This window comes from Mesoplodon bidens (assembly GCF_964165515.1).
Source record: "Mesoplodon bidens genome assembly, chromosome: 12".
In the NCBI taxonomy this organism is placed as follows: Eukaryota; Metazoa; Chordata; class Mammalia; order Artiodactyla; family Ziphiidae; genus Mesoplodon; species Mesoplodon bidens.
In genome coordinates, this window is record NC_138168.1 from 87,684,374 (window position 1) to 87,711,756 (window position 27,383).

The window sequence follows — 27,383 nt, forward strand, 5'->3', positions numbered from 1 at the left end:
CTCTGACCGCCAGGGAATTCCCAAGATATATCTTTTGATTGATAATATTCTCCCTTCTCAAAGAAAATATTTTTTGTTTTTCTTATTCTTATCTTCTGTTATTTCTGTATTTTTCACACACCCCTTTTCCCTCTCACACACCAAAGTGTTTGACAGGTAAGTACTCTGCTTCTTGTCAAACATCTGTACAGCTTCCATGGTAATAACATCCATGAAGCTAAATTGTGTGCCGCTGCAGAGCTTCTGTACCAATGTAACACTGGAGGACAGAAGAACCCTTGCATCTACACTTAATCCTCAGCTCCGTTTGTGTATAACTACTGGGATATAGAAAGAATTTTCCCTTTACACCCTAGACCTGGTGTCAGCAAACTTTTATTAAAGCACCATATATTAAATGTCTTCAGCTCGGCGGGCCATATGGTCTTTGTTGCACTGCTCGACTCTGCGTTATTGTCTAAAAGCAGCCATGGACCATATGCAAATGAATGGATGTGGCTGTGTCCTAATAAAACTTTATTTACAAAAACATGTGGCAAATTGGATCTTGCCTGCAGGCATAGATTGTCCAACCAAAAGACCCTGAGATATTTGTGCAATGTCTTATTCACATTTGTATCCTAACAGTATACAGGACAAGCATTGGATATATTTTTTTTAAATTAAAAAAAAAACAATAGATTTACTTAATAAATGCTACCCGTGTTTCTTTATACATCTGACACCACCGCTCTTAATCTATCCTTTCCCTGCTTGTAACCAAACTAACCTCCTCGTCCTCTGACCTGAGACACAGTGAGCCACACCCGTGGGCATCGGAATCACCCAGGAGGCTTGTTAAACCAGACATCGCTGGGAGCCGCCCCGGATGTCCTGACACGGGGCCAAGGAGTTGCATTTCCAACAAGCTGCCAGGTGATGCTGATACTACTGCTCTGCGGACCACACTTTTGAGGACCACTGAGTCGCAGCAACGCTAGCGGTGAGGGGAGTGAACTCTACTTATTCTTTCGGGAGACAGTGGCTGTAGCAGACCTCGCTCATCACATGTGACAATAACGTCATGTCTCAGGGAAAATATGTTACTCTTAAAAATCTGGAGTGTGCAGAGAAATGTCCTCAAGCCAGGAGTTAGGAACCCAGGCTGTTCTTAAGAACAAGTGTCTCATCAATTCCAGATGGTAGAGCTGCCAGTGAGCCAGAACCCATCCTACCTGGGGCAAGTGACAGAGCAGCCAACCTGCCAGCCTGCAGCCCTCAGCCCCGAAGATGAGGCTGTGCCAACAGTCCTGCTATGGTGGGTGGGGTGTGCAGTGCAGCTGACGGGAGCCCGTCAGGCGTGTCTGTAAAGTCCAACGTGGCTTCCCTTGAAGCAGCATGGAAATCATACTGATTGTTTTTGTTTTCTCTTTTAACATGGAATGCCACCCTTTTCACTCAATTTTTTGAAATGATATACATCCTTCAAAGGTCAGTTCAAGGGTATTATGAAAAAGAGTTAAGGCAAACCTTGACTATCAAAACAAGACGTCTGGAGGACATGACTGATCCTTGTGAAATACACAGAGCTAGCTGTGACTGCTTTTTGCAGATATGAAAAAAATGCTCACTCATAAGGAAAAGTAATTCCTCCAAAATAGCTGAGTTGGCTGGACTATTGAGAAGGTATTTCATATACAGATAAATAGATAGTATTTATATTTTTTCTTAGCTTGCAGAAAGCTACTGGTAGACATTCAGCTAACAAATCACATACTGCTCCAACACCAGCTAAAAGTCAGATAAAAGCCAAAATCCTTTTTAACGGAGGTAGGGATTTTACAAACAATGGTATAATAAGTTACAAATGTTTGGAAAATTCCAGTAATTCACATGGCGTGATAGAATTAAAATACAAATTACCAACTCTGTATATTAAATATGTATCAATCATCAGTGAATTTCCGGGCCTTCTCCACCAGTTTTTATGAAAGGAGGTTCTTTTCTAGTGCTAGAGTAGCAAAACTGGTGGAGGGTCCGAGATTTTGCCCAGCTTGCAAGCTAAAAGGTTAGCCTGCCACCATCTCAGGGATGCTGGCAGAAGACATGAGACAAAACAACTGCATGGCTCAGAGCCCAGGCAGAATGAAGTATGGACATCATGATTATGTCAGTTTCTCTGCACCCCAACTCCCAGGAGATGAAGTGGCCAGGCCAAGCCAGCTGGGGGGTTTCTGCATCACAGCTGAGGACCCTGAGCTTAGGGAACCCAGATCTTTTAAAAGGATCTATAAGCCAACTTCCCCTTTGCCCTGAAGGGAGACACTGTCTTTATTATACTGAACAATAAGCAGGTCCACCTTTTACTCTAGAGAGAGATACTATCATTATTTTCCAGGTCGTTTGCTATACAATTTCCTTGAAGAGATTATCCAGTAAAAAAGGGTAGTTAGTGCTCCCTCACAAGTTGTGCAGAAGCTTGAGAGAACCCTGGAGGAGTGTCTCCCAGTAGTTTTAACACCTTTTCCCACAGACTAATCAGCAGAACGATCTGATCATTTCCTGTCCTACACAATCAATGGGTTAGCATTTTCAAAATCTTTCTGATATTTGCAGGCTGCATCTAAAACACACAAACAATAAAGCAAAACACAACAGAAATAAGGAGAACCTTGTTGAAAAATTCTACTTTGGGTATTTCAACTTGCTTATGTAGAGTTGTCATCTCACACACAGCTGCATGATTCTTTTGGAGTAATCGTCTATGAATTCTGCTTTTCTATGATGTTTTTCTCTTGATTGTTCAGATCAAAAAATCAAGGATGCCAAAGCCAGAAAAATCTTCTAGCCAGAGTCTCAGCAGTGTGGTCAGAAAGCTGACACCACAGTGAGGTCTGGCCATCAGGAGCATGACACCCGCTGATCCCCACAAGGACCTAGGAAACAGCTCACTCTGGGCCAGATGACAGCGGTTGTGCCCCAGGGCCTGGCTGCTTGAGGTGGCATTACTCTAGTTCCAGTGGGTGCTGGGTTTTACAAGCAAAGTTACTTCTATACCACCAGGGATATAGTCCCCTATGGGTGCAGCAGAGAAAACTTCTTGTTCATTGTGGAGAGGGACATCTGTCAATTCTGGTGAAGGAAATATAGGATCCTTATTTGGATAAATAAAGAATCCCAAAGGGACCCACCCATCTTTCACAAATGCCATCTCACAGGTAAAATCAGCTACAAAAAAACAAGAAAGAAAACCAAACAAATCAAGTCCCAGTAAATGAAATGAATTCCTCCACCTAACCAGGAGCTGTAGTTCCCACTGGCTGGCTCACTTCATTTGGATCCATATACTCAGTTCTGGGAGGCCCTAATTAGCTATGGAGCTAAAATCTATGACAGTAATTGGCCAGGATTTTTTTTTCCCCAAAATGATAGTGTGAACTATTTTAAAAAATGAAAAAAAAAAAATCCCAGAGTAAGACCTTAAAAAATGTGCTTGGGTTTATAATGTGACTCTGTTAAATGCTATTCAGTACCATAACATGCTTTTCACCTTATTAATACTAAAGAGAAAATCCAAAATACAACAGAGTTATATTCTTTAAGTTCTTAGAAACATACTCATATTTTTGCCATTTCTGTGGACAAGGCTACGATTCTTTCCTTCCATTCTTGCTGAGGCCTCGTATTTTATCATAACCCATCCATCCTTTCCTTTCAGATCTTGGAGGCCTAGCCCGCTGGCTGAATGACGCCCATAAAAGGCAATGTTATACCAAGGGAAAGACCTGTGAACAGTTCAGCTGTTGGAAGCTACCTCTTTCTCCTCATTCCATTCTGCTACCTGACTCAAGACACTGCCAGTGTTTCTAACAAACAAAGGGGAAAATGAAAAGTATGGAAACGAATAAATAAACCAGCAAAATCTGAATTGGATTAATACCAAGAACCCAATTTACAAAAACTTATATAATCAGAAGCTAATCGTCAACTCTAAACACAAATTAATGTGTTCCAAATTTCTATAAAAATAACTTACAACTACCATCTGGCAAGCCCTGCTTGTCTCAAACACAATCTAGTTTCACAAACCTGAAAAAACAGCAGTGAGACCTGACTTCTTCCCTCATGAAACTTCAAACAACTTTTATCGAATTTCTTAAAGTTAACAATTTTAATAGATATTGCTTAACAATTACATGTTTTCCACATAAAAATGGTCTCTCTTTACAAAGAGTTAAATCCCATGTTAGTCTCCAACTCCTTCTTAGTTAATATCCCCCAAAGGCAACGTAGCTTTCTTTTGATAAAATAAAAGGGACACACAATTTTCACTCTAAGGTTGCAGTGGATCTACGGTTTGTACTAAAGAAGTAACTGGACATTTGTATGGGTCAAGTTAGGGAAGCAGGGCCCATACCAGTTAGTTCAGTTGAGAGAATTTAATGCTGACTGAGATCTAGTTGCAAAGGTGGTGGAAACCCTGAAGAACTAAACCAGGGCAGGAAGCTCCTTGCCATGAGCAGCATTAGTGCAGGGTGATCTAATCACCAGGGACTGGGGGACGGGGGGTAGGTGGGAGGATGGATAAGATGCAGCCCCTGCCAAAGACCCCTCCCAAAGAGAAAGGGAGAAACATCCCAGCTTTGCCCTCTCTCCGCCCTCCTATCTCCCACCAGGCTGTGCTTGGGGAAAGCCTGCCTGAAGCAAGGAGAGGGGGTCTGTCTCTCCAGCCCACGTGCCAGCAGAGAGAGGAAGGGCAGGTTGAACGCCACCAGCACGTGCTAGTGCACTGTCAGGAGGCAAAGCCAAGTCAAAAGTCTTCAACATTCACTGCTTGTTAGTGGGGACATATTCTAATCAGCCTCCAGAAAAGGAAAAATGATACATTCAGATACGGTTCTGTAAAATGTATTAAATAAAGATACATAAATATTTACACTAAATACTAAACCTGTCAAAAGACTACCCACCCAAATTTTCAACTAAGAGGGCATGAGGACACAGGGGCATTGTTATTTATGAGAAAACTAGTAATAAGCATCTTACATCCCTATCAAAGAGGTCCTCACGGTTACCAAGTTACAACAGACAAAGTGTCACTTAGAATCAATCTAAATGTCTCTCATGAGCCTAGAAATTCTGTCCATAGTGTCCTCAGTCCGTCTCTCCTCAGCCTGCCCGCTCCAACAGCTGCGCACTTGGTTATCTGCAGATTCTTTTGTAAGAAGCAACTGCTAGTTTTAAGTCTCATTATCCACTCAGAAATCTCATTATTAATGTGAATATGATAGTTTTAATTTTCTCTAAGCTAAAACATGACATATGAGCATAATTACCATAATCTCTGCCGGGCACATTAAAAAAAACCTGTAAATGAGCCATGCCATGACCTGCGCATCTGTGCCTTATTATTAGTGAATCTCAATTTTAATGCTGATGTGTTAGACTCCCTTTATATTATGTAAATCCAGGAAATAATTATATAAGCTTGGATATAAAATAACTATGCAACTTGTTAGGTTGTATAAGACTTGTAGACTTTGCTAATTTAACAATGCCAGTTGTAAAGTTAGGTTACACCTAAGTAAACAAATAAAACCTCGAAATAACGAGTCTGCTATCATGTTCAATGATAAGTTTGTTTTCTCTTAAGTAGGTGTTAATAAAGCCTCTAGATGATGTGCAAAGTTTACCAGGAGAAAGAAAATCAACATACTCCCACAAAAAGCAAAATCATGTCAGACCTTTGCTGAGAAGGTCAGTTGCTGCCTGTAAGCATCACAACCACTGCCAAAACCTTACAGAAGGCTTTCCGCCTCCTCCAAGGCCGCCAGTCCTTCAGTTAACAACAAATAAATAGATGATATGCATGTAAAGAAGCATGCACATGTGCACAGGCATGTAAACGCACCAGACACTCAACATGCCAAGCCAAGCCATTCTAAGCAGGAAAAAGTCTTAGCTGTGAAGTCAGCAAGCACACAGCTTTCTCATCTCACCACTGCATCAGATCCAATGGCACAGCCATTTTCATATCAATACAGCTATTGTTATATTCCAAAAGAATTTAAAAAATTTTATCCTATTACCAAAGTTAAAAGTATAAGCCAGGTCTGCTACCTAGTCCAATGTATAAAATAAAAATAAAAATGAAATTCTAAAATCCAAAAGGTGAGGAGGAGCTTCAAAATGGCAGAAGAGTAAGACACAGAGATCACCTTCCTCCCCAGATACATCAGAAATACATCTACACGTAGAACTGCTCCTATAGAACACCCACTGAATGCTGGCAGAAGACCTCAGACCTCCCAAAAGGCAAGAAACTCCCCACGTACCTGGGTAGGGTAAAAGAAAAAAGAATAAACAGAGACAAAAGAATAGGGACGGGACCTGCACCAGTGGGAGGGAGCTGTGAAGGAGGAAAGGTTTCCACACACTAGAAGCCCCTTCGCGGGCGGAGACCGCGGGTGGCAGAGGGGGAGCATCGGAGCCGCGGAGGAGAGCACAGCAATAGCGGAGCGGAGGGCAAAGCGGAGAGATTCCCGCACAGAGGATCGGTGCCGACCAGCACTCAGCAGCCCGAGAGGCTTGTTTCCTCGGCCGCCCCGGCGGCCGGAGCTGGGAGCTGAGGCTCAGGCTTCTGTCGGAGCGCAGGGAGAGGACTGGGGTTGGGGGCGTGAACACAGCCTGAAGGGGTTAGTGCACCACGGCTAGCTGGGAGGGAGTACGGGAAAAGTCTGGAGCTGCTGAAGAGGCAAGAGACTTTTTCTTCCCTCTTTGTTTCCTGGTGCACGGGGAGAGGGGATTCAGAGCGCTGCTTAAAGGAGCTCCAAAGACAGGAGCGAGCCGCGGCTAAAAGCGCGAACCCCAGAGACGGGCATGAGACGCTAAGGCTGCTGCTGCCACCACCAAGAAGCCTGTGTGCGAGCACAGGTCACTCTCCACGACTCCCCTCCCGGGAGCCTGTGAAGCCCGCCACTGCCAGGGTCCCGTGATCCAGGGACAGCTTCCCCGGGAGAGCGCACGGCGCGCCTCAGGCTGGTGCAATGTCACGCCGGCCTCTGCCGCCGCACGCTCGCCCCGCCTCCATGCCCCTCCCTCCCCCGCCTCCCCCCCGGCCTGAGTGAGCCAGAGCCCCCGAATCAGCGGCTCCTTTAACCCCGTCCTGTCTGAGCGAAGAACAGACGCCCTCCGGCGACCTAAACGCAGAGGCGGGGCCAAATCCAGGCCAAATCCAAAGCTGAACCCTGGGAGCTTTATGAAGAAAGAAGAGAAAGGGAAATTTCTCCCAGCAGCCTCAGAAGCAGCGGATTAAATCTCCACCATCAACGTGATGTACCTGCATCTGTGGAATACCTAAATAGACAACTAATCAGCCCAAATTGAGGAGGTGTATTTTGGGAGCAACGATATATATATTTTCCCTTCTTCTCTTTTTGTGAGTGTGTATGTGTATGCTTCTGTGTGTGATTTTGTCTGTATAGCTTGGCTTTTACCATTTGTCCTAGGATTCTGTCTGTCCGTATTTTTTTTTTACTAAAATTTTTTTTTCTTAATAATTATTTTTTATTTTAATAACTTTATTTTATTTTACTTTATTTTATTTTATCTTCTTCTTTCTTTCTATTTTTTCTCCCTTTTATTCTGAGCCAGGTGGAACCAGGCTCTTGGTGCTCCAGCCAGGCGTCAGGGCTGTGCCACTGAGGAAGGAGAACCAAGATCAGGACATTGGTCCACAAGAGACCTCCCATTTCCATGTAATATCAAATGGCGAAAATCTCCAAGAGATCTCCATCTCAATGCCAAGACCCAGATCCACGCAACAACCAGCAAGCTACAGTGCTGGACACCCCATGCCAAACAACTAGCAAGACAGGAACACAACCCCATCCATTAGCACAGAGGCTGCTGAAAATCATAATAAGGCCACAGACACTCCAAAATACACCACCAGACGTGGACCTGCCCACCAGAAAGACAAGATCCAGCCTCATCCACCAAAACACAGGCAACAGTCCCCTCCACCGGGAAGCCTACACAACCCACCGAACCAACCTTAGCCACTGGGGACAGACACCAAAAACAATGGACACTATTAACCTGCAGCCTGAGAAAGGAGTCCCCAAATACAGTAAGTTAAGCAAAATGAGAAGACAGAGAAACACAGCAGAACATGAAGGAGCAAGGCAAAAACCCACCAGACCTAACAAATGAAGAGGAAATAGGCAGTCTACCTGAAAAATAATTCAGAGTAATGATAGTAAAGATGATCCAAAATCTTGGAAATAGAATGGAGAAAATACAAGAAACGTTTAACAAGGACCTAGAAGAACTACAGAGCAAACAAACAGTGATGAACCACACAATAAATGAAATTAAAAATTCTCTAGAAGGGATCAATAGCAGAATAACTGAGGCAGAAGAACGGATAAGTGACGTGGAAGATAAAATAGTGGAAATAACTACTGCAGAGCAGAATAAAGAAAAAAGAATGAAAAGAATTGAGGACAGTCTCAGAGACCTCTGGAACAATATTAAACGCACTAACATTCAAATTATAGGGGTGCAAGAAGAAGAAGAGAAAAAGGAACGGACTGAGAAAATATTTGAAGAGATTATAGTTGAAAACTTCCCTAATATGGGCAAGGAAATAGTCAATCAAGTCCAGGAAGCACAGAGAGTCCCATACAGGATAAATCCAAGGAGAAACATGCCAAGACACATATTAATCAAACTATCAAAAATTAAATACAAAAAATAATATTAAAAGCAGCAAGGGAAAAACAACAAATAACACATAAGGGAATCCCCATAAGGTTAACACCTGATCTTTCAGCAGAAACTCTGCAAGCCAGAAGGGAGTGGCAGGACATATTTAAAGTGATGAAGGAGAAAACCCTACAACCAAGATTACTCTACCCAGCAAGGATCTCATTCAGATTTTATGGAGAAATTAAAAGCTTTACAGATAAGCAAAAGCTAAGAGAATTCAGCACCACCAAACCAGCTTTACAACAAATGCTAAAGGAACTTCTCTAGGCAAGAAACACAACAGAAGGAAAAGACCTACAATAATAAACCCAAAGCAATTAAGAAAATGGTAATAGGAACATACATATCAATAATTACCTTAAATGTAAATGGACTAAATGCTCCCACCAAAAGACACAGATTGGCTGAATGGATACAAAAACAAGACCCATATATATGCTGTCTACAAGAGACCCACTTCAGACCTAGAGACACATACAGACTGAAAGTAAGGGGATGGAAAAAGATATTCCATGCAAATGGAAATCAAAAGAAAGCTGGAGTAGCAATTCTCATATCAGACAAAATGGACTTTAAAATAAAGACTATTAGAGGAGACAAAGAAGTACACTACATAATGATCAAGGGATCGACCCAAGAAGAAGATATAACAATTGTAAATATTTATGCACCCAACATAGGAGCACCTCAATACATAAGGCAAATACTAACAGCCATAGAAGGGGAAATCGACAGTAGCAGAATCATAGTAGGGGACTTTAACACCCCACCTTCACCAATGGACAGATCATCCAAAATGTAAATAAATAAGGAAACACAAGCTTTAAATGATACATTACACAAGATGGACTTAATTGATATTTATAGGACATTCCATCCAAAAACAACAGAATACACATTTTTCTCAAGTGCTCATGGAACATTCTCCAGGATAGATCATATCTTGGGTCACAAATCAAGCCTTGGTAAATTTAAGAAAATTGAAATTGTATCAGGTATCTTTTCTGACCACAATGCTATGAGACTAGATATCAATTACAGGAAAAGAGCTGTAAAAAATACAAACACATGGAGGCTAAACAATACACTACTAAATAACCAAGAGATCACTGAAGAAATCAAAGAGGAAATCAAAAAACACCTAGAAACAGATGACAACGAAACCACAATGACCCAAAACCTATGGGATGCAACAAAAGCAGTTCTAAGAGGGAAGTATATAGCAATACAATCCTGCCTCAAGAAACAAGAAACATCTCAAATAAAGAACCTAACCTTACACCAAAAGCAATTAGAGAAAGAAGAACAAAAAACACCCAAAGTTAGCAGAAGGAAAGAAATCTTAAAGATCAGATCAGAAATAAATGAAAAAGAAATGAAGGAAACGATAGCAAAGATCAATAGAACTAAAAGCTGGTTCTTTGAGAAGATAAACAAAATTAACAAACCATTAGCCAGACTCATCAAGAAAAAAAGGGAGAAGACTCAAATCAATAGAATTAGATACGAAAAAGGAGAAGTAACAACTGACACTGCAGAAATACAAAGCATCATGATAGGTTCCTAGAAGCAAATATATGCCAATAAAATGGACAACCTGGAAGAAATGGACAAATTCTTAGAAATGCACAGCCTTCCGAGAATGAACCAGGAAGAAATAGAAAATATGAACAGACCAATCACAGGCACTGAAATTGAGACTGTGACTAAAAATCTTCCAACTAACAAAAGCCCAGGACCAGAAGCCTTCACAGGAGAATTCTATCAAACATTTAGAGAAGGGCTAACACATATCCTTCTCAAACTTTTCCAAAATATAGCAGAGGGAGGAACACTCCCAAACTCATTCTACGAGGCCACCATCATCTGATACAAAAACCAGACAAAGATGTCACAAAGAAAGAAAACTACAGACCAATATCACTGATGATCATAGATGCAAAAATCCTCAACAAAATACTAGCAAACAGAATCCAACAGCACATTAAAAGGATCATACACCATGACCAAGTGGGGTTTATCCCGGAATGCAAGGATTCTTCAATATATGCAAATCAATGTGATACACCATATTAACAGATTGAAGGAGAAAAACCTTATGATATCTCAATAGATGCAGAGAAAGCTTTCAACAAAATTCAACACCCATTTATGATAAAAACCCTCCAGAATGTAGGCAGGGAGGGAACTTTCCTCAACATAATAAAAGCCATATATGACAAACCCATAGCCAACATCTTCCTCAATGGTGAAAAACTGAAACCATTTCCACTATGATCAGGAAGAAGACAAGGTTGCCCACTGTCACCAATATTATTCAACATAGTTTTGGAAATTATAGCCACAGCAATCAGAGATGCAAAGGAAATAAAAGGAATCCAAATTGGAAAAGAAGAAGTAAAGCTGTCAGTGTTTGCAGATGACAGGATACTATACATAGAGAATCCTAAAGGTGCTACCAGAAAACTACTAGAGCTAATCAATGAATTTAGTAAAGTTGCAGGATACAAAATCAATGCACAGAAATCTCTTGCATTGCTATACATTAATGATGAAAAATCTGAAAGTGAAATTAAGAAAACACTCCCATTTACCACTGCAAGAAAAGAATAAAATATCTAGGAATAAACCTACCTAGGGAGACAAAAGACCTATATGCAGAAAATTTTAAGACACTGATGAGAGAAGTTAAAGACGATACAAATAGATGGAGAGATATACCATGTTCTTCACTTGGAAGAATCAACATTGTGAAAATGACTCTACTACCCAAAGCAATCTACAGATTCAATGCAATCCCTATCAAACTACCACTGGCATTTTTCACAGAACTAGAACAAAAAATTTCATAATTTGTATGGAAACACAAAAGACCCCGAGTAGCCAAAGCAATCTTGAGAAAGAAAAACAGAGCTGGAGGAATCAGGGTCCCTGACTTCAGACTATACTACGAAGGTACAGTAATCAAGACAGTATGGTACTGGCAGAAAACCAGAAATATAGGTCAATGGAACAGGAGAGAAAGCCCAGTGATAAACCCATGCACATATGGTCATGTTATCTTTGATAAAGGAGGCAAGAATATACATTGGAGAAAAGACAGCTTCTTCAATAAGTGGTGCTGGGAAGGGCTTCCCTGGTGGCGCAGTGGTTGAGAGTCTGCCTGCCGATGCAGGGGACACGGGTTCGTGCCCTGGTCTGGGAAGATCCCACATGCCGTGGAGCGGCTGGGCCCATGAGCCATGGCCGCTGAGCCTGCGCGTCCGGAGCCTGTGCTCCGCAACGGGAGAGGCCACAACAGTGAGAGGCCCCTGTACCACGAAAAAAAAAAAAAAAGTGGTGCTGGGAAAAGTGGACAGCTACATGTTAAAGAATGAAATTAGAACACTCCCTAACACCATACAACAACATAAACTCAAAGTGGATTAAAGACCTAAATGTAAGTCCAGACACCATCAAACTCTTAGAGGAAAACATAGGAAGAACACTCTATGACATAAATCACAGCAAGATCCCTTTTGACCCACCTCCTAGAGAAATGGAAATAAAAACAAAAATAAGCAAATGCGACCTAATGAAACTTAAAAGCTTTTGCACAGCAAAGGAAACCATAAACAAGACGAAAAGACAACCCTCAGAATGGGAGAAAATATTTGCAAATGAAGCAACTGACAAAGGATTAATCTCCAAAACATACAAGCAACTCAAGCAGCTTAATATCAAAAAAAAAATCCAATCAAAAAATGGGCAGTAGACCTAAATAGACATTTCTCCAAAGAAGATATACAGATTGCCAACACACACATATAAGAATGCTCAACATCACTAATCATTAGAGAAATGCAAATCAAAACTACATTGAGATATCACCTCACACTGGTCAGAATGGCCATCATCAAAAAATATACAAACAATAAATGCTGGAGAGCGTGTGGATTAAAGAGAACCCTCTTGCACTGTTGGTGGGAATGCAAATTGATATAGCCACTATGGAGACCAGTACAGAGGTTCCTTAAAAAACTAAAAATAGAATTACCATATGACCCAGCAATCCCACTACTGGGCATATACCCTGAGAAAACCATAATTCAAAAAGAGTCATGTATGAAAATATTCATTGCAGCTCTGTTTACAATAGCCAGGACATGGAAGCAACCTAATTGTCCATCAACAGATGAATGGATAAAGAAGATGTGGCATATACATACAATGGAATATTACTCAGCCATAAAGAGGAACGAAACTGAGTTATTTGTAGTGAGGTGGATGGACCTAGAGTCTGTCATACAGAGTGAAATAAGTCAGAAAGAGAAAAACAAATACCGTATGCTAACACATATATATGGAATCTAAAAAAAAAAAGAAAAATAGTCATGAAGAACCTAGGGGCAAGACGGGAATAAAGACACAGACCTACTAGAGAATGCACTTGAGGATATGGGGAGGGGGAAGGGTAAGCTGTGACAAAGTGAGAGAGTGGCATGGACATATATACACTACCAAACGTAAAATAGCTAGCTAGTGGGAAGAAGCTGCAAAGCACAGGGAGATCAGCTTGGTGCTTTGTGACCACCTAGAGGAGTGGGATAGGGAGGGTGGGAGGGAGATGCAAGAGGGAAGAGATATGGGGATATATGTATATGTATAACTGATTCACTTTGTCATAAAACAGAAACTAACACACCCGTGTGAAGCAACTATACTCCAAGAAAGATGTTAAAAAAAAAAATCCAAAAGGCTCTGAAAACACAATTTTTTTTTTCTAAACTTGGCATGAAAATTTATTTATGGAAAAACCTGACATGAAGTGGCATGACATTGTTTCTGGTCTATATTTATCCAGCCTAGTGTCACTATTCATGCTTTTCACTGCAAAATTACTATTTTTTAAAAAACTGACAGGGTGTAGACATTCCTGGAGGTATTTCAGTTAAAATGTATGAAGTGTAGAATATTTCTAATATCTAAAAATTTCTAAATTTAAAACACTTCTGGCCCCCAGGTAGTAGATAAGTGACTACGATTCTGCAACATAAAATTGTCTTAAATTCTTACTAATCCAGCAGGGTGATCCTTGAAGTTCTACACACAGTCTTTTATGTGAATCACTACGATGGTACCTTTAGTTCAGTCCAAATGAATAATTTTAGTCTACTTGAAATATGTACATAAATAAATCCATGTGCACTTGCTACATTTCCCTTTATGCCAGACATAAACAATTTGAAAACCTTTAATGCCACATACCTTCAAGAAGTCTAACTTCAAAACAAAAGCCACAAATACAATGATTATCTTCCCCTCTACACCTGGATTGTAAGTTCTTCAGTGTGCCTTGATGAGGGCTTATTCAAAAGTAATACTACTCAGTCATAATTGACTACTTATAATTTACAAATAAAAGGGAGAATTGTTGGGCTTCCCTGGTGGCGCAGCGGCTGAAAGTCCGCCTGCCGATGCAGGGGACACGGGTTCGTGCCCCGGTCCGGGAAGATCCCACATGCCACGGAGCAGCTGGGCCTGTGAGTCATGGCTGCTGAGCCTGCGCGTCCGGAGCCTGTGCTCCGCAGCGGGAGAGCCCACAACAGTGAGAGGCCCGCATACCACACACACACAAAAAAAAAGTGGGGGGGGGGTGGGAATTGTTGAAGGAGACATATCAAATGATTCCTGAAGAGTAAACTAGAAGGTTTGGGGTCATTACTGACGCTTATTTACTAAATGTCTTTGTTCAGGTGGGAAAAAACAATCATTCTCAGCTCAGGCAGCTGCTCAGACACCCTCAGACCCTGTTCCTCCCCTTCTCCTTCAGCCCAGGGTGAACTGGCATCTCTGGTTTCTCAATCAGAACACAACATCCCTCCTCTTGCAGCCACAGCATGAGAACCTGTCCAAGAATGAAGCCAGTGCTCAGAAGGGAACAGGGACAAGAGACAGAAAGGCAGAGCCCATGACCACATTCATGTCCTGGATTTAGCTGTGCCTGTGGCCCGGTTAATTAGTTTATTTACATCCACCTCAAGACATAACCATGCTTCTGGGGATTTTTTCCCCCCAATGTTTACTCATTCAGAAACAAGTGTGATATTTTCTCCTTGCTCAGCCCTCAACTAAAAGCTGAGGATACAAAGGTAAACAAAATCCCTGCAGGAGTCCATAAGCCTGAAGGATAACGAGACACATCAACAAATATTTAAACAAAATTAAAACATGGTAAATACCTTCCAGACACCTGAACACTCATCTGGGCAGGGGCGAGAGAACACGGAGCAGCTTACGGGAGAACGGGAAGGCTCCGCTTTGAAGGGATAGTTCGAGTGGGTTTTAAACGGTCAGAGTTTGCCAGGTGGAGATGGTAGAGAAGAGAGCTCGGGAGCAAAGGTGCGTGAGAACAGTGTGCTGGGGGAGGGGAGGAGACTCGCCGGAGCCTGGGACGCCTGAGCAGGGGAATGATGGGAAATCTGCAATTTTCTGTGCGCATAAACACTGGCCACACCCCATCCAACTCATGCTAGTGCTTTGAGAACCTGAAATATGTTGCTTATGTGACTCTTCACTGTCATTCTTCAACGAGAGAAAGGTGTGACAGCCAAGAATAGGAACCACGACTATTTCCTTGTCAGCAATTTTAAACGATCACGTTTTCGAAACAGGTGTTTGATTTTAACTTAGCAGTGCATGTAAACTTCCAAGACTAATGTCCACATTATCTTTCAGACTGGAAAACAGGGATTTTCTTTTTCCTTTATTATCTTGGAGAAAGTTTCACCCCAGTGGTTGTGCCCTAGATATTACATCACTGCAGAATTTTGAGAGCAAATGCTTTGACTATGGTTGTTACTGTGTCTCAGCTTGTGCATAATCATCTTGCCCTTAACATTCCTTAAAGGCCCTGGACTCCAATCTTTCTGGAACTTAAGGACAGCTTTCAAAGTTGTATTTATTCCATAGCGTATTGTGAGCTGAGAGGCACCTAATGGCCAGAGAACACAGCTTTTCCTGACATCTAACTTATTCTCAGTAATTACTAGCCATTTCAGGAGAATCTGGTTAATTATTTACACACACTACAGCTGTTAGTCTTCTTTACCGAGGTCTGACGTTCAGCTGACTGGTTAGTTGCTCCAGCATGGTCCTAACTTGCCCTGGATTTCCATCACCGTTCCAATAATGTCTAATAATGTTAGCTTCCCTCTAACCACAGTACAACAGCAACTACTTATGTGATGTCATCTGCTCAGTGTAAAAGTTGAGCATATCTTTTCTTTCAATTTTGTAGCCCAGCCAGACAACAAAAGACAATATTCATTATTCTAATTGTGCTTTATTTCCTTTAGAAGCTAAAGGTTTCATAAGCCCTCATAATGTGTCAGCTTGAAGGAACATAATGGCATCAGAGCATCTGCTAGTTTCATGTTTAAGCAAAGCTTTCCTGCTTCTGTTCTCTGATAAATAAAATGAGATGTTAAAATATTTTGTTCTTAACAGAATGTTTCCTTTGTAATTTTGATTACTTGAGTCAACCTTCCAGAGAGGATACATAAACAAGTATCTGTTAGCTGATAATAATCTGCAAGAAACTGAGGAGACGGGTCATAATTTTGAAAATTTACAATGACTCACCATCCCTAGATGAACTGTGTTCCTACCATTTTCTAGGCAATCTCTAGAAGTTGGCAGTTATTTCATGTTTGCTTCTAAATGTGCAAAAAACTTACTCCAATCAACAATGGTAAATAATGTAAAGGAACTAGTTAATCATATTTTCCTGGTTCTTTATCCTCCATATTAAACACAGGGGCCTGAGCAAGGCTTCTGAAGCCTTTCCAGCACTCACCTGTCTCACCAGCTTTCCCTCCACATTGCTTTCCCAGTCCTGCCAGCAGTCCTGCCAGAAGGACCTTTTCTTGTCACCCAGAAGGCTGCACTCTCTCTCGTTCTGGTTCCCTGCACAAGATTTCCTCCTACCTGGACTGTCCTCCTTCTTCCACTCATTTAAAACCCCCAAGTGTCCTTCACGCCTCAGCTTCCTTGTCACCAGCTCCTGAAGCCTTCCTGATTTCCCAGGGCTGGGTGAGAGCTATTTCCATGTTATCTTCTGTTTCTATCCTGCCCCGTGTTTAGTGCCTTCGGAGCCCTTACCTGTGGGACTGAGAGCACCTGCTTGTCTAGTGGACTCATCACAGGGCAAATGAGCTGAGGGCATTTTATGCAGGTGCCTGGCACAGGGCCTGGTACACTGTAGGTGTCAGAGTGGTCGAAAGAATGAGCTCTCCCAGCGTATTTGAAGAGCAAGAAAGAAGGTGCAGAAGAACTCTCTTGGGCCTGGAGACATGCTCTGGGGAAAGTGATGGACAAGAAATTCTGAATCACAGCCTTCTGTGTTCCTGGGAATTGTGTTCGTTCCTCTATGTTTGCTGGCCTGTGCCTTCCTCTGAGCTTTTATTGCTGCTGTGGTTCCTGCTGTTGGATCCACTGTGCTGCTTGTCAGGAAAAGTGTCCCCAGTCCCTGGATCCAGCGGCAGAATGATCCTGTCACTTTCCTCTCGTAGCCAGAGGCTGAGACATGCAGCCACTGGAACTTCAAAGTGTCCAGTCGAGACATGGAAAGTGCAAGAGAAACATACTTTTGTGTAGCAATAATTCACAGAATGATAACGTAACTTGCTTTTGGCTACAAGCAAAGAGAGATATGGAACAACAACAACAACAAAAGCCTAGCTTTAAAACATTTTAAATGACTTTAGACTTGGAACCTAAACTTTTTTTTTCCCCTCGAAAGCCCTTGTTTCCTCGGCAAGTAGGATTTAAAGCTTCTTTTTATTCCTGTTTTCTTTATTGCAGGCAGCACAAGTAACCATAAACACTCCACTCAAGACAAAACTGGGCAAAGGCAAGTCCTTTATATACTTTAATAGTTTCCTGCATTCTCTGCATTTATTTCCTCATTATAAAAGGAAAAAAATAAAGTACGATTTATAAATTTACCTATGAACTATATACATACAGGAAAACTAAGATGAATAACATTCGGAAATAAATATTACAGAGTGATTTTTTAAAAAATTAAAACAAGTTTTTAGAAGAGTTTTAGGTTAACAGCAAAACTGAAGGGAAGGTACAGGGATTTCTCCTATACTCCCAACCCCCTACATGCACAGCGTCCCTATTATCAACATCTCCCAAGAGAGTAGTACATTTTTCACAGTGAGGAACCTATATTGACATGACATAACCACACAAAGTCCACAGTTCATATTACTGTTCACTCTTTGTGTTGCACATTCTACAGGTTTGGACAAAAGTGTAATGACATGTATCCATCATTACAGTATTTTAGAGATTTTCACTACCCTAAAAATCCTCTGTGCTCCAACAGTTCATCCCTCTTCCATCTCCCAAGCCCTGACAGCTACTGATTTTTTTTTTATTATCCATAGTTTTGCCTTTTCCAGAATGTCATATCGTTGGAATCATACAGTATGTAGGCTTCTCAGATTGGCTTCTTTCACTTAGTTCTATGCACATAAGGTTCTTCCAGGTCTTTTCATGGCTTGATAGCTCGTTTCCTTTTAGCACTGAGTAATATTCCATCATCTGGATGGACCAGTTTATCCATTCACCTACTGAAGGACATCTCAGTTCCTTCCATGTTTTGGTAGTTTTGAATAAAGCTGCTATAAACATCCATGTGCAGATTTTTGTGTGGACATAGATTTTCCAACTCCCTTAGGTAAATACCAAAAAATGTGATTGCTGGATCATGTGGTAAGAGTTTTGTGAGAAACCTCCAAACTATCTTTCAAAGTGGCTGTACGATTTTCTTTTTCCACCAGCAATGAATGACAGTTCCTGTTGCTCCACACCCTCTCCAGCACTTGGTGTTGTCAATATTTGAGATTTTGATCATTCTAATAGGTGTGTAGTAGTATCTCATTGTTGCTTTCATTTGTGTTTCCCTGATGACATATGATGTGGAGCATATTTTTATATGGTTATTTGCCATCTGTATGTCTCCTTTGGTGATGTGTCTGTTAAAGTTTTTGGTGCATTTTTAAATTAGGTTGTTTTCTTTTTGTTGAATTTTAAGGAATTTTGGTGTATTTTGGATAAATCCTTTATTGGATGTGTGTTTTGCAATTATTTTCTCTCAGTCTGTGGCTTATCTTCTCATAAACTTGACATTGTAGCGCAAAAGTTTTGAATTTTAATGAGGTCCAGCTTATCAATGATTTCTTTCATGGATTGTGCCTTTGATGTTGTATCTAAAACATTGTGCTAGGCCCAAGGTCATCTAGGTTTTCTCCTATGTTATCTTCTAAGAGGTCTATGGTTTTGTGCTTTACCTGTAGGTCTATGATGCATTTTGAGTTAATTTTTGTGAAGGGTGTAAGGTCTGTGCCTAGTTCCATTTTTTGAATGTAGATTTCCAGTTTTTCCAGCATTATTTGTTGAAAAGACTATCTTTGCTCCATTGTATTGTCCTTTGCTCTTTTGTCAAAGATCAATTGATTATATTTATGGGGTTTATTGGGGGTTCTCTATTCTGTTCCACTGGTCTGTTTGTCTGTTCTTTCACAATACTACACTGTCTTGATTGCTGCGGCTTCATCATAAGTCTTGAAGTCAGGTAGTGTCTGTCCTCCAACTTTGTTCTTCTCTTTCAATATTGTATTGGTTATTCCGGGTCTTCTTCTTCATCTAAACTTTAGAATCAGTTTGTTGATATCTGTAAAATAACCTGCTGGGATTTTGATTGGAATTGCATTGCAAGTACAGATCAAGTTGGGAAGAACTTACATCCTGACAATATTGAGTCTTCCTATCCACAAACATGGAATATCTTCCCATTTACTCTTACTTCTTTGATTTCAATCATCAGGGTTTTACAGTTTTCCTCATATAGGTTTTATACACATTTTGATAGATTTATATGTGAATATTTGTTTTGAGATACAAACGTAAGTGGTATTGTGCTTTTAATATCAAATTCCACTTGTTCATTGCTGTTATATAGGAAAGTGATGGACTTTTATTAACCTTTTATCCCACAACCTGCTATAATCACTTATTAGTTCCAGGAGTATTTGGGGTTTTATTTCCTGATTCTTTTGAATTTTCTGCATAGATGATCATGCCATCTTTGTACAAAGAGAGTTTTATTTCTTCCTTCCCAACCTGTAAACCTTTATTTACTTTTCTTGCCTTGTTGTGTTAGCAAGCTCTTCCAGTATGATGCTGAAAAGCAGTAGTGAGAGGGAATTCCTTATCTTATATCTTATCTTAGCAGGAAAGCTTCTAGTTTCTCTATATCAGGTATGACACAGTATTTTCTCTATGTCAGCATAACAAATTACAAATGCAAGAAATAAAAACCCAATTAGCCATTCTCCTTATGGAATATGTATAGATGTGTGTAGGCATGTATGTTTTATAAATATGTATATTTCTCATTGACTGGTCAATTTAAAAGTCAAATAAATTTATACTATCTATCTTTCACAGTAAGTAAAACAATAAGGAAAAAATCAAACCCTTTAAGTCATGAGAGTACCATTAAAATACATATGTTAATGTTTATACATTTATCCCAATTGTTTTGAGAAATGCATGTTATGTTGAAGCAACAAAGATGAAGAACAGTCTCATCCCTGAGACTGCATAGTCTAGTAGGAAGGAAACACGTAAAAATAAACATGCAAACAAACAAAATTAGGGATTGTGGGGAAATATCAGTGTGACCCTCTTTATCTCTTAAGTATGCTTATCATTAAGCCTACTTAATTCTCAGAGAAGGGATCTGTGCAAGGTTTGTGTGTGAGGGGAAAGTCTCCAGGGCAGTTCTAGTCCACTGCCAGCAGGGACCAGGCGGCAGACCCCCTCTCTGCATCCATGCAGGAGAGACTCCTCCTGATGATGGCTGGTAGCCCTGGGGTAAGTTATACCCTTGGGAAGCATTTTTTTTTTAATCTAAAGAAAATTCTTAAGGAAATATAACTGGGACACAATAAAGTGTTTTAATCAGGTTTAGGTGTAATTTGAGAACATAATTTAAGAATTTAAAATTTCAATTAAAAACAAACAAATGAAAGAAATGTATACTGCTCCAAGAGTGAAGGCAGAGAAAAACTATTAATAAAATGGAAATCATGAGTGAAAAGATCAGAGCCATGAATGTGAAAATGGGTACATCAATATGCAAATCATAAACAGAGAGAAGAATTAAAGAAATAACACAGAAAATCTTCTGTGAGCGAAAGCATTGACATTTGTAAGCTACCCAAACAAATCTAAACCATAGAATAAGATAAAACAACATCATAATTCACATGAAGAAACTAGTATATATTAATTTGAAAGGCCAATAAAGCTACCAGAAAAGTAATACAATATATTGATTTACTCATGAATGATGCAAAAATTCAAAATATATTTCCCACAAATTAATACTAGCATTGTAGTAAAATACGAATACGCCTTGAACATTTGTTTATTTATTTAGCAAATATTTACTGAGCATCATCTCTGTGCCAGATATTATTCTAGGTGCCAAAGATACAATGATAAACAAAACAGTCATAGTATAAACATTCTAGGATGAGGAAAAGACCATAAACAAACAAATGAATATGTGATATATTTCCAGACAGTGAGGACTGCAAGAAGAAACTAAGGTAGGAACGATGTATTTTGAAGTACAAGGATGCAACAACCTTAACAAATTTGTCAATTTAATTCATACTATCCAAACTTAAAGGGGATATTTGTGATTAGGTCAATGGTAAACCCAAATCACTTGATCAAAATCAGAAGCCATTCCTAAAAATCCTGTATAAAATAAGAAGAAAATTCAGCTACACTAACATGAAAAATAATATTCAGCTACCATAAATTTAATAAAGTCATCTATCAACAGGAAATCATTTCAACTAAATGAAAATGCTCACTAGTACTAGTATTATCCATGGTTGAAGAAGAAAACAGAACACACATCATCAATGTTGAAAACAAATGACAAATTTATCTTTATTCTAGATGACATGATGACATACCTAAAAAACTCGAGACTCTATTAAAAGTTACGAAAGTTAACGAGAAAATTTTGTTACATGGATAAATACAAAGTATATAGTAAAAATTAATTGATTTTCCCTGTATTAGCAAAATTCAGTTAGAAAAGAAAATAGAAAAAAATCCCTTTCCTAATAGCGACAAAAGCCATAAAATAATGGTACATTTATTCAACAAGAAAGGCAAAGGATGTATTACAAGTATTTAAAATAAAGACTTGAGTAAATGAAGAGGCAGAGTCCTGAATGTAAAGGTTATTATCAATGAAAAAATAGTGCTAGAATTTATATACACTTTTGGTTCAAGTCACATTGGAATCCTAGGTGGAATTATTTTGGTGGAAGAGAAGAAGATTGGCACAAAGATATTTATTCTTTTGGTCATTTTTTTAAAAACATCTTTATTGGAGTATAATTGCTTTACAATGGTGTGTTAGTTTCACAAAGATTTTTTAAAAAGCATATGAAAAATAAAGGTGTGAGAATTTACATTTTTATATAATGAGAGTGAGGGTAACACCTAAAAGGTGTTACAACTTATTAAGCTATATAATATAATAATATAATATAATAGCCAAAGAAACATAGTATTTGTGTAGAAATACATAAATAGGCCAATGGAACAGAATAGAGAACCTAGAAATATCTGTAAATATATATGCAACTTATATGACAAAGTTGGCATTTCCATTCAGTGGGACAAAGATGGGTTATTTGACAAATGGTGTGGGTATATCTGAATAGCTAATAGTTGGAGTGAATAAATGGTCAGCCATTATTAAAGAAAAGAATTCCAAAATGGATTAAATATCTAAATATGAAAACAAACAACAAAAAGTTTAATAAATATTAAATGGAAAAAATTGTTGGAAATTCATATAAATTGCAATGAGTGGTGGGGAGAGCTTCTTTGGAAAAAGATAAATGAAGTCTCCTTGTATAAAGAAAATGCTCTGAATTTCAAAACTTTCTGCAATGCAAAAAGACTAAAATGTTTATACAACACATACTAGACAAAGGGTTAATATACCTACTCTTAAAAAATATTTCTGCCAATTACATTAGAAAATAGCAAACAGTCCAATTCAATACCAAATAGAATATGAGATGGCAACTCCAGGAAGAGAAAATTCAAAAAGAGTAATAACGTGAAAAGATGCTTACCTTTACTGGTGGTCAGAAAAATGCTAATTAAGAACAACAAGCACGTGCCATTTTCACACTTGACTTCAACACACACTAGCACTAGCATTCAATGCTAGTGAGTGTGTGTTAAATGAGAACACTGTGTGAGAGGGTGGGAAATGCCTCAAGTTCTCTGGAAAATCATCATAGCAGTTTGGATGAAAATTTTAAATGTACATATTGTTTTATCCAGTTATTCTGATTCACAAAAATAATAGTACCGATGTATAAAAATTTACTCATTGGGATTTTACTTCAGTATAGTGTGTTGGACAGAAAAAAAGAACCCATCAAGAGCAGATTTGTTCAATATTTATGTTATGGAATATTATGAAGCTACTAAAATGAATGTTTGATCTATATACATGTATTGATCTTAAAAGATTTATAGGAACTGCTATTATGTGAAGAAAGTTATGGTGAAATAAATATAGTATCATTACCATTTCAAGAAAGAGAATTAAAACACCCATACAAATATGCCTGCTTTTTAAAATGAGCACAGAACAATGTATAGAAGAATAAACAGAAAAAAAAGTTCACATTAATCATCTTGGGGGAATGAAACTGGGAGAACAGAGAAAACAATTTATTTTCTTTACATGTTTCTTGTTGTTTAAATTGTTACAAAGGGTATGCACTCTTTGAAAATAAAGTACTCAAAATAAAGACAAGTGACATTGATAACAGCAACAAAGCAAATACAAACTGATGGGCACTAGTCCAGAGGATGAATTTTGGAGATTGTTGAAGGGTAGAAAATCAGGGGGAACACGGCACAAGACCAAGCTGGCTGGGGAGCCAGAGGTTAGATCAGAAAGGATGTTGCGCCCTCAGGGGGATAGATGGCTTCATCCTGAAGGGAATGGGCAGCCTGTGAATGATTTTAAGCAGGCAGGTGATATGATCAGGTTAGAAATAATGCATACACTGCCTAGTTAGAGAATACACACAAAAGAACACTTCCTAACCCTCCCTTCGGAGCTAGAGGTCCCCTGCTCAGCTGGGATATTCAGTAAAAGACTTCCCTGAATGTATGGGAAACACCAACCCCAATCTGGTTACCTGATCTTTAGTGTATGACTCAGACTAAAGGTTCCCATGCACTTTATCAAGCCACTGGTGTGTACTTTACTTTAGACCACATTTATTATCTTTTCGGCTGATAAGCCAAAATGTGGTTGATTGATCAAAAATAATATTATAATTTCTAACAGTGCTCCAAACTTACTGAATTTTATTTGTTCTTAACTACTTTTCTCTGATTTATAGCACCTCTTAATAATCAAATTTATATGTACTTGGTGTTAAGTAATATTTGGTTAATTATATGAAGGATAGCAGATTCTCAGAGGGTAAATCTTTCAATTTGTTATGAATTTAAGAAAGTTACATTAATATATATTACTATTTATGTACTTTTATGTTTACACAGTTAATGATACTATTCAGCATTAGATAGTATGTGTGAAGGGCAAATTATATAAGTATATAAAACAACCGCCATCCAGAATGTCTTTTGCTTGGGATTTCATATATCAAGCATTAGCCTAAAGGAGATGTTTATGGTTAGGTTATAAACTTTTCTGGGAAAAAAGTTGTTTATAATGAACATGGAGAAAGCACCTAAATCATCATACTTCAAAAGGAAGTCACACTGAAAACAACCCAACCACAAAATGTGCCCCTGATATTGTACTCAGATCAGCAGGTAGCTCACAACTGAAATGACCCATAAATCTTTACAACCCACTCTACTTCTGTGTATATAAAAGAGTAGGCTTCAGTTTAAGTTCATGAACGACACCAAGTGCATACAATGAAATACCTACTACACTGAGATCTAGGTGACCAACATGTATAACACAGTATTCTATTTCATAGACATATCCCATTCTCTCTGTTGGTGCATTAAATTAGATGAAGTTCTTCTCCCTATATACAGAGATCTATGTACTCATTAATTATAGTGACTTCTGCAAAAGAAAAACTTTCTATACTGCAGTAGAAGCATAGGAAAACATTAATTTTATGTTACTCAGGGGGTATATACTACAATCTTCTACTTAGAACAGGAGGTATAAAAACCAGGCATCTGGGTTCTGTTGCTAACTTTTCTGAACTGCTAGAGGCTTTATCTAAGCCATTTGACCTAATCATCTATAATTTACCACAATAATATACCATTCAGTATCAGCCAGCTAGTTGGCATACCTCAAGGCATTGTAGTAGAAGACTGATGGGTGTTATTTCCATTATACTTTTCAAATCAGTTGGGTCAATCAGTCTATGCAGAACACATTGAGTTATGTCAGGCACCTACTGTTTTGTTGCTGCTGTGGGCTCTTCTTCCTTACCCCACTCGTGTAAATCTAGATTCTTTTCAGAAATCTGGCAATTACTTAGGCTTATACTGCTGGCCGAGACACCATTCCCAAACCAAAATATATATGTAAGTAATCTCAAGATGGACAGTTCTGTCAATATGTTTTGGCTGCAAACATTTTTTTTTTCATCACAAACATCTGGTGCTCAGTGAATACATCATTACCTGGCTGGTTATAAATAAGCCCATCTGGGCAAAAATGGCCAAGTGCCGGCTCAGAGTTGGCCAGATCTGTGTCTTCAAACATGAGTGCCAGGCAATAATGAGCTTTCATGACCTTCATAACCCTATGAAAGCAAGAGAGCTGCTTTCATAAAAAATAAAAAAAATGTTTTATATGAGACAATAATGTGGAGATACAGAAAACACATATTATGAAATAAAATATAAAAAATCTACATTTATATGGTAACTATAAAGCACTTTTAATATATTATTTCATCTTGTCTTTTCTTTATGAGGCTTTTGGAAAATATGAGCTTTACTAGTTTATATTTAGTGGGGAATTAATACCAAGAACACTTTTGGATAATCTCTGGATATAAAAATTATAAGTTGACTATTTTTAGCCTATTATCAGCTTCAACTCCTTGTGCCCACATATTAGATACACTGTCAGAAGTCTTCAGTTGTGCTAGAATGGCTGCTAGGAGATTCTTCATTTATGTGTAAATCATAATTGACATGAATTCATGTTTGCTAAATACATAATAACCACTTTTTATAAAACTGAGAATGAAATATTAGCTGTATGTATGAAATTCCATATATGTTTGAATATAAATAAACATTTGTGTGTTTTGCCAAATTTCTATGTTTGTTTGTCTGACAAAGATAAATCAAACTATATCAGTATAATCTCAAGCAAGCAGTGAATGTGTTGCCAGGGCTTGGTACCAGTTATGCTGGTTACAGCTTTCTACTCTGGTACCAGGTTTCATTAGCTATAGTTTGCCCACTATGCTGAGATTGCAGTACTTAAAAAACAACAGCAACCTTTACTCATGCATTAAATGAGAGAAAGTTTAGATGAATTTTCTGGGCTCCAGTAAAGTTTCAAGAGAATAAAAGACAGTGAATGAGAAATCCAATCATTGTATAAATATTTGCAGTGTAAATGTGTCAAAGGGTCCATTGGTAGTATATTTCCTCCCCCTAAAATGCCTCAATATAAGTGGGATCTTCAGGGAAATCATATTGTGGAAATAAGTGATTTATTGTGTTAGTTTATATTTCCAAGAAAGAGTAGAGTGAATTGAGTATGTGTGATAATTTTTCTACACTACCATAATCATTCTTTGTTCCTTTGATAATAAAAACCATTCTATTTTATTTTGTGCTCTTAGCATACAAAAGCATTTGCTGGAAATATATGTAGATGCTCAATAGACTAAGGGAGGGTGAATGAAGAGAGATTTCCAGCACCTCCAACACAAGGTTATACATAGCTGACACCTATCACAAAGGGTTTGCTATACGGCCCTCCTCATCCCTTTAAGGATCATTGCCATAGTGAGCTATCATGACTCAGAAGTAACAATAAAAGAAAAATTATCAGCAACTGCCTACAGAAGAAATATGTCTGCATGGATGTAAAATTGACAAGTAACCCAAAGGGGATGCCTCTGCAATGGATTTCAGGGTGCTGATGCCACTTGTGTCCATCTGTACACTGAAATGTACTGGCCAGTGATATCAAGAAAAGTGATAGTGATGTCAAGAAGAATGACTGTCCCGGCCATGTTCCAGCTCCACAACTCCTGAAAAATATAAGGTGACTTGTAGTGAACATTAACCCAAAGCAAGAGCACACAGCAGCAAATCCTCATCTCTGCGTGGATGAGCATTTCCTCACAAGTCTTTTCATGCACTGACATTCACTTTGCATCTTCCTTGTGTCAGGCAACGTGTTGGATCCTGTGGGTCACATTTCATGTGATTATTGTTATGGTTTGACTTAAGTCTAGCATCTTAACTTTTTACTTTCTATT

At 38.9% G+C, this 27,383-nt stretch overlaps 1 protein-coding gene across 6 annotated transcripts in view; it reads right to left on the reverse strand.

Annotated features, from left to right (window-relative positions):
- PRKN (parkin RBR E3 ubiquitin protein ligase) overlaps positions 1 to 27,383 on the reverse strand; it is a 1,303,276-nt gene that overhangs the window by 578,435 nt on the left and 697,458 nt on the right. The gene's annotated exons all lie outside the window — the stretch shown is intronic.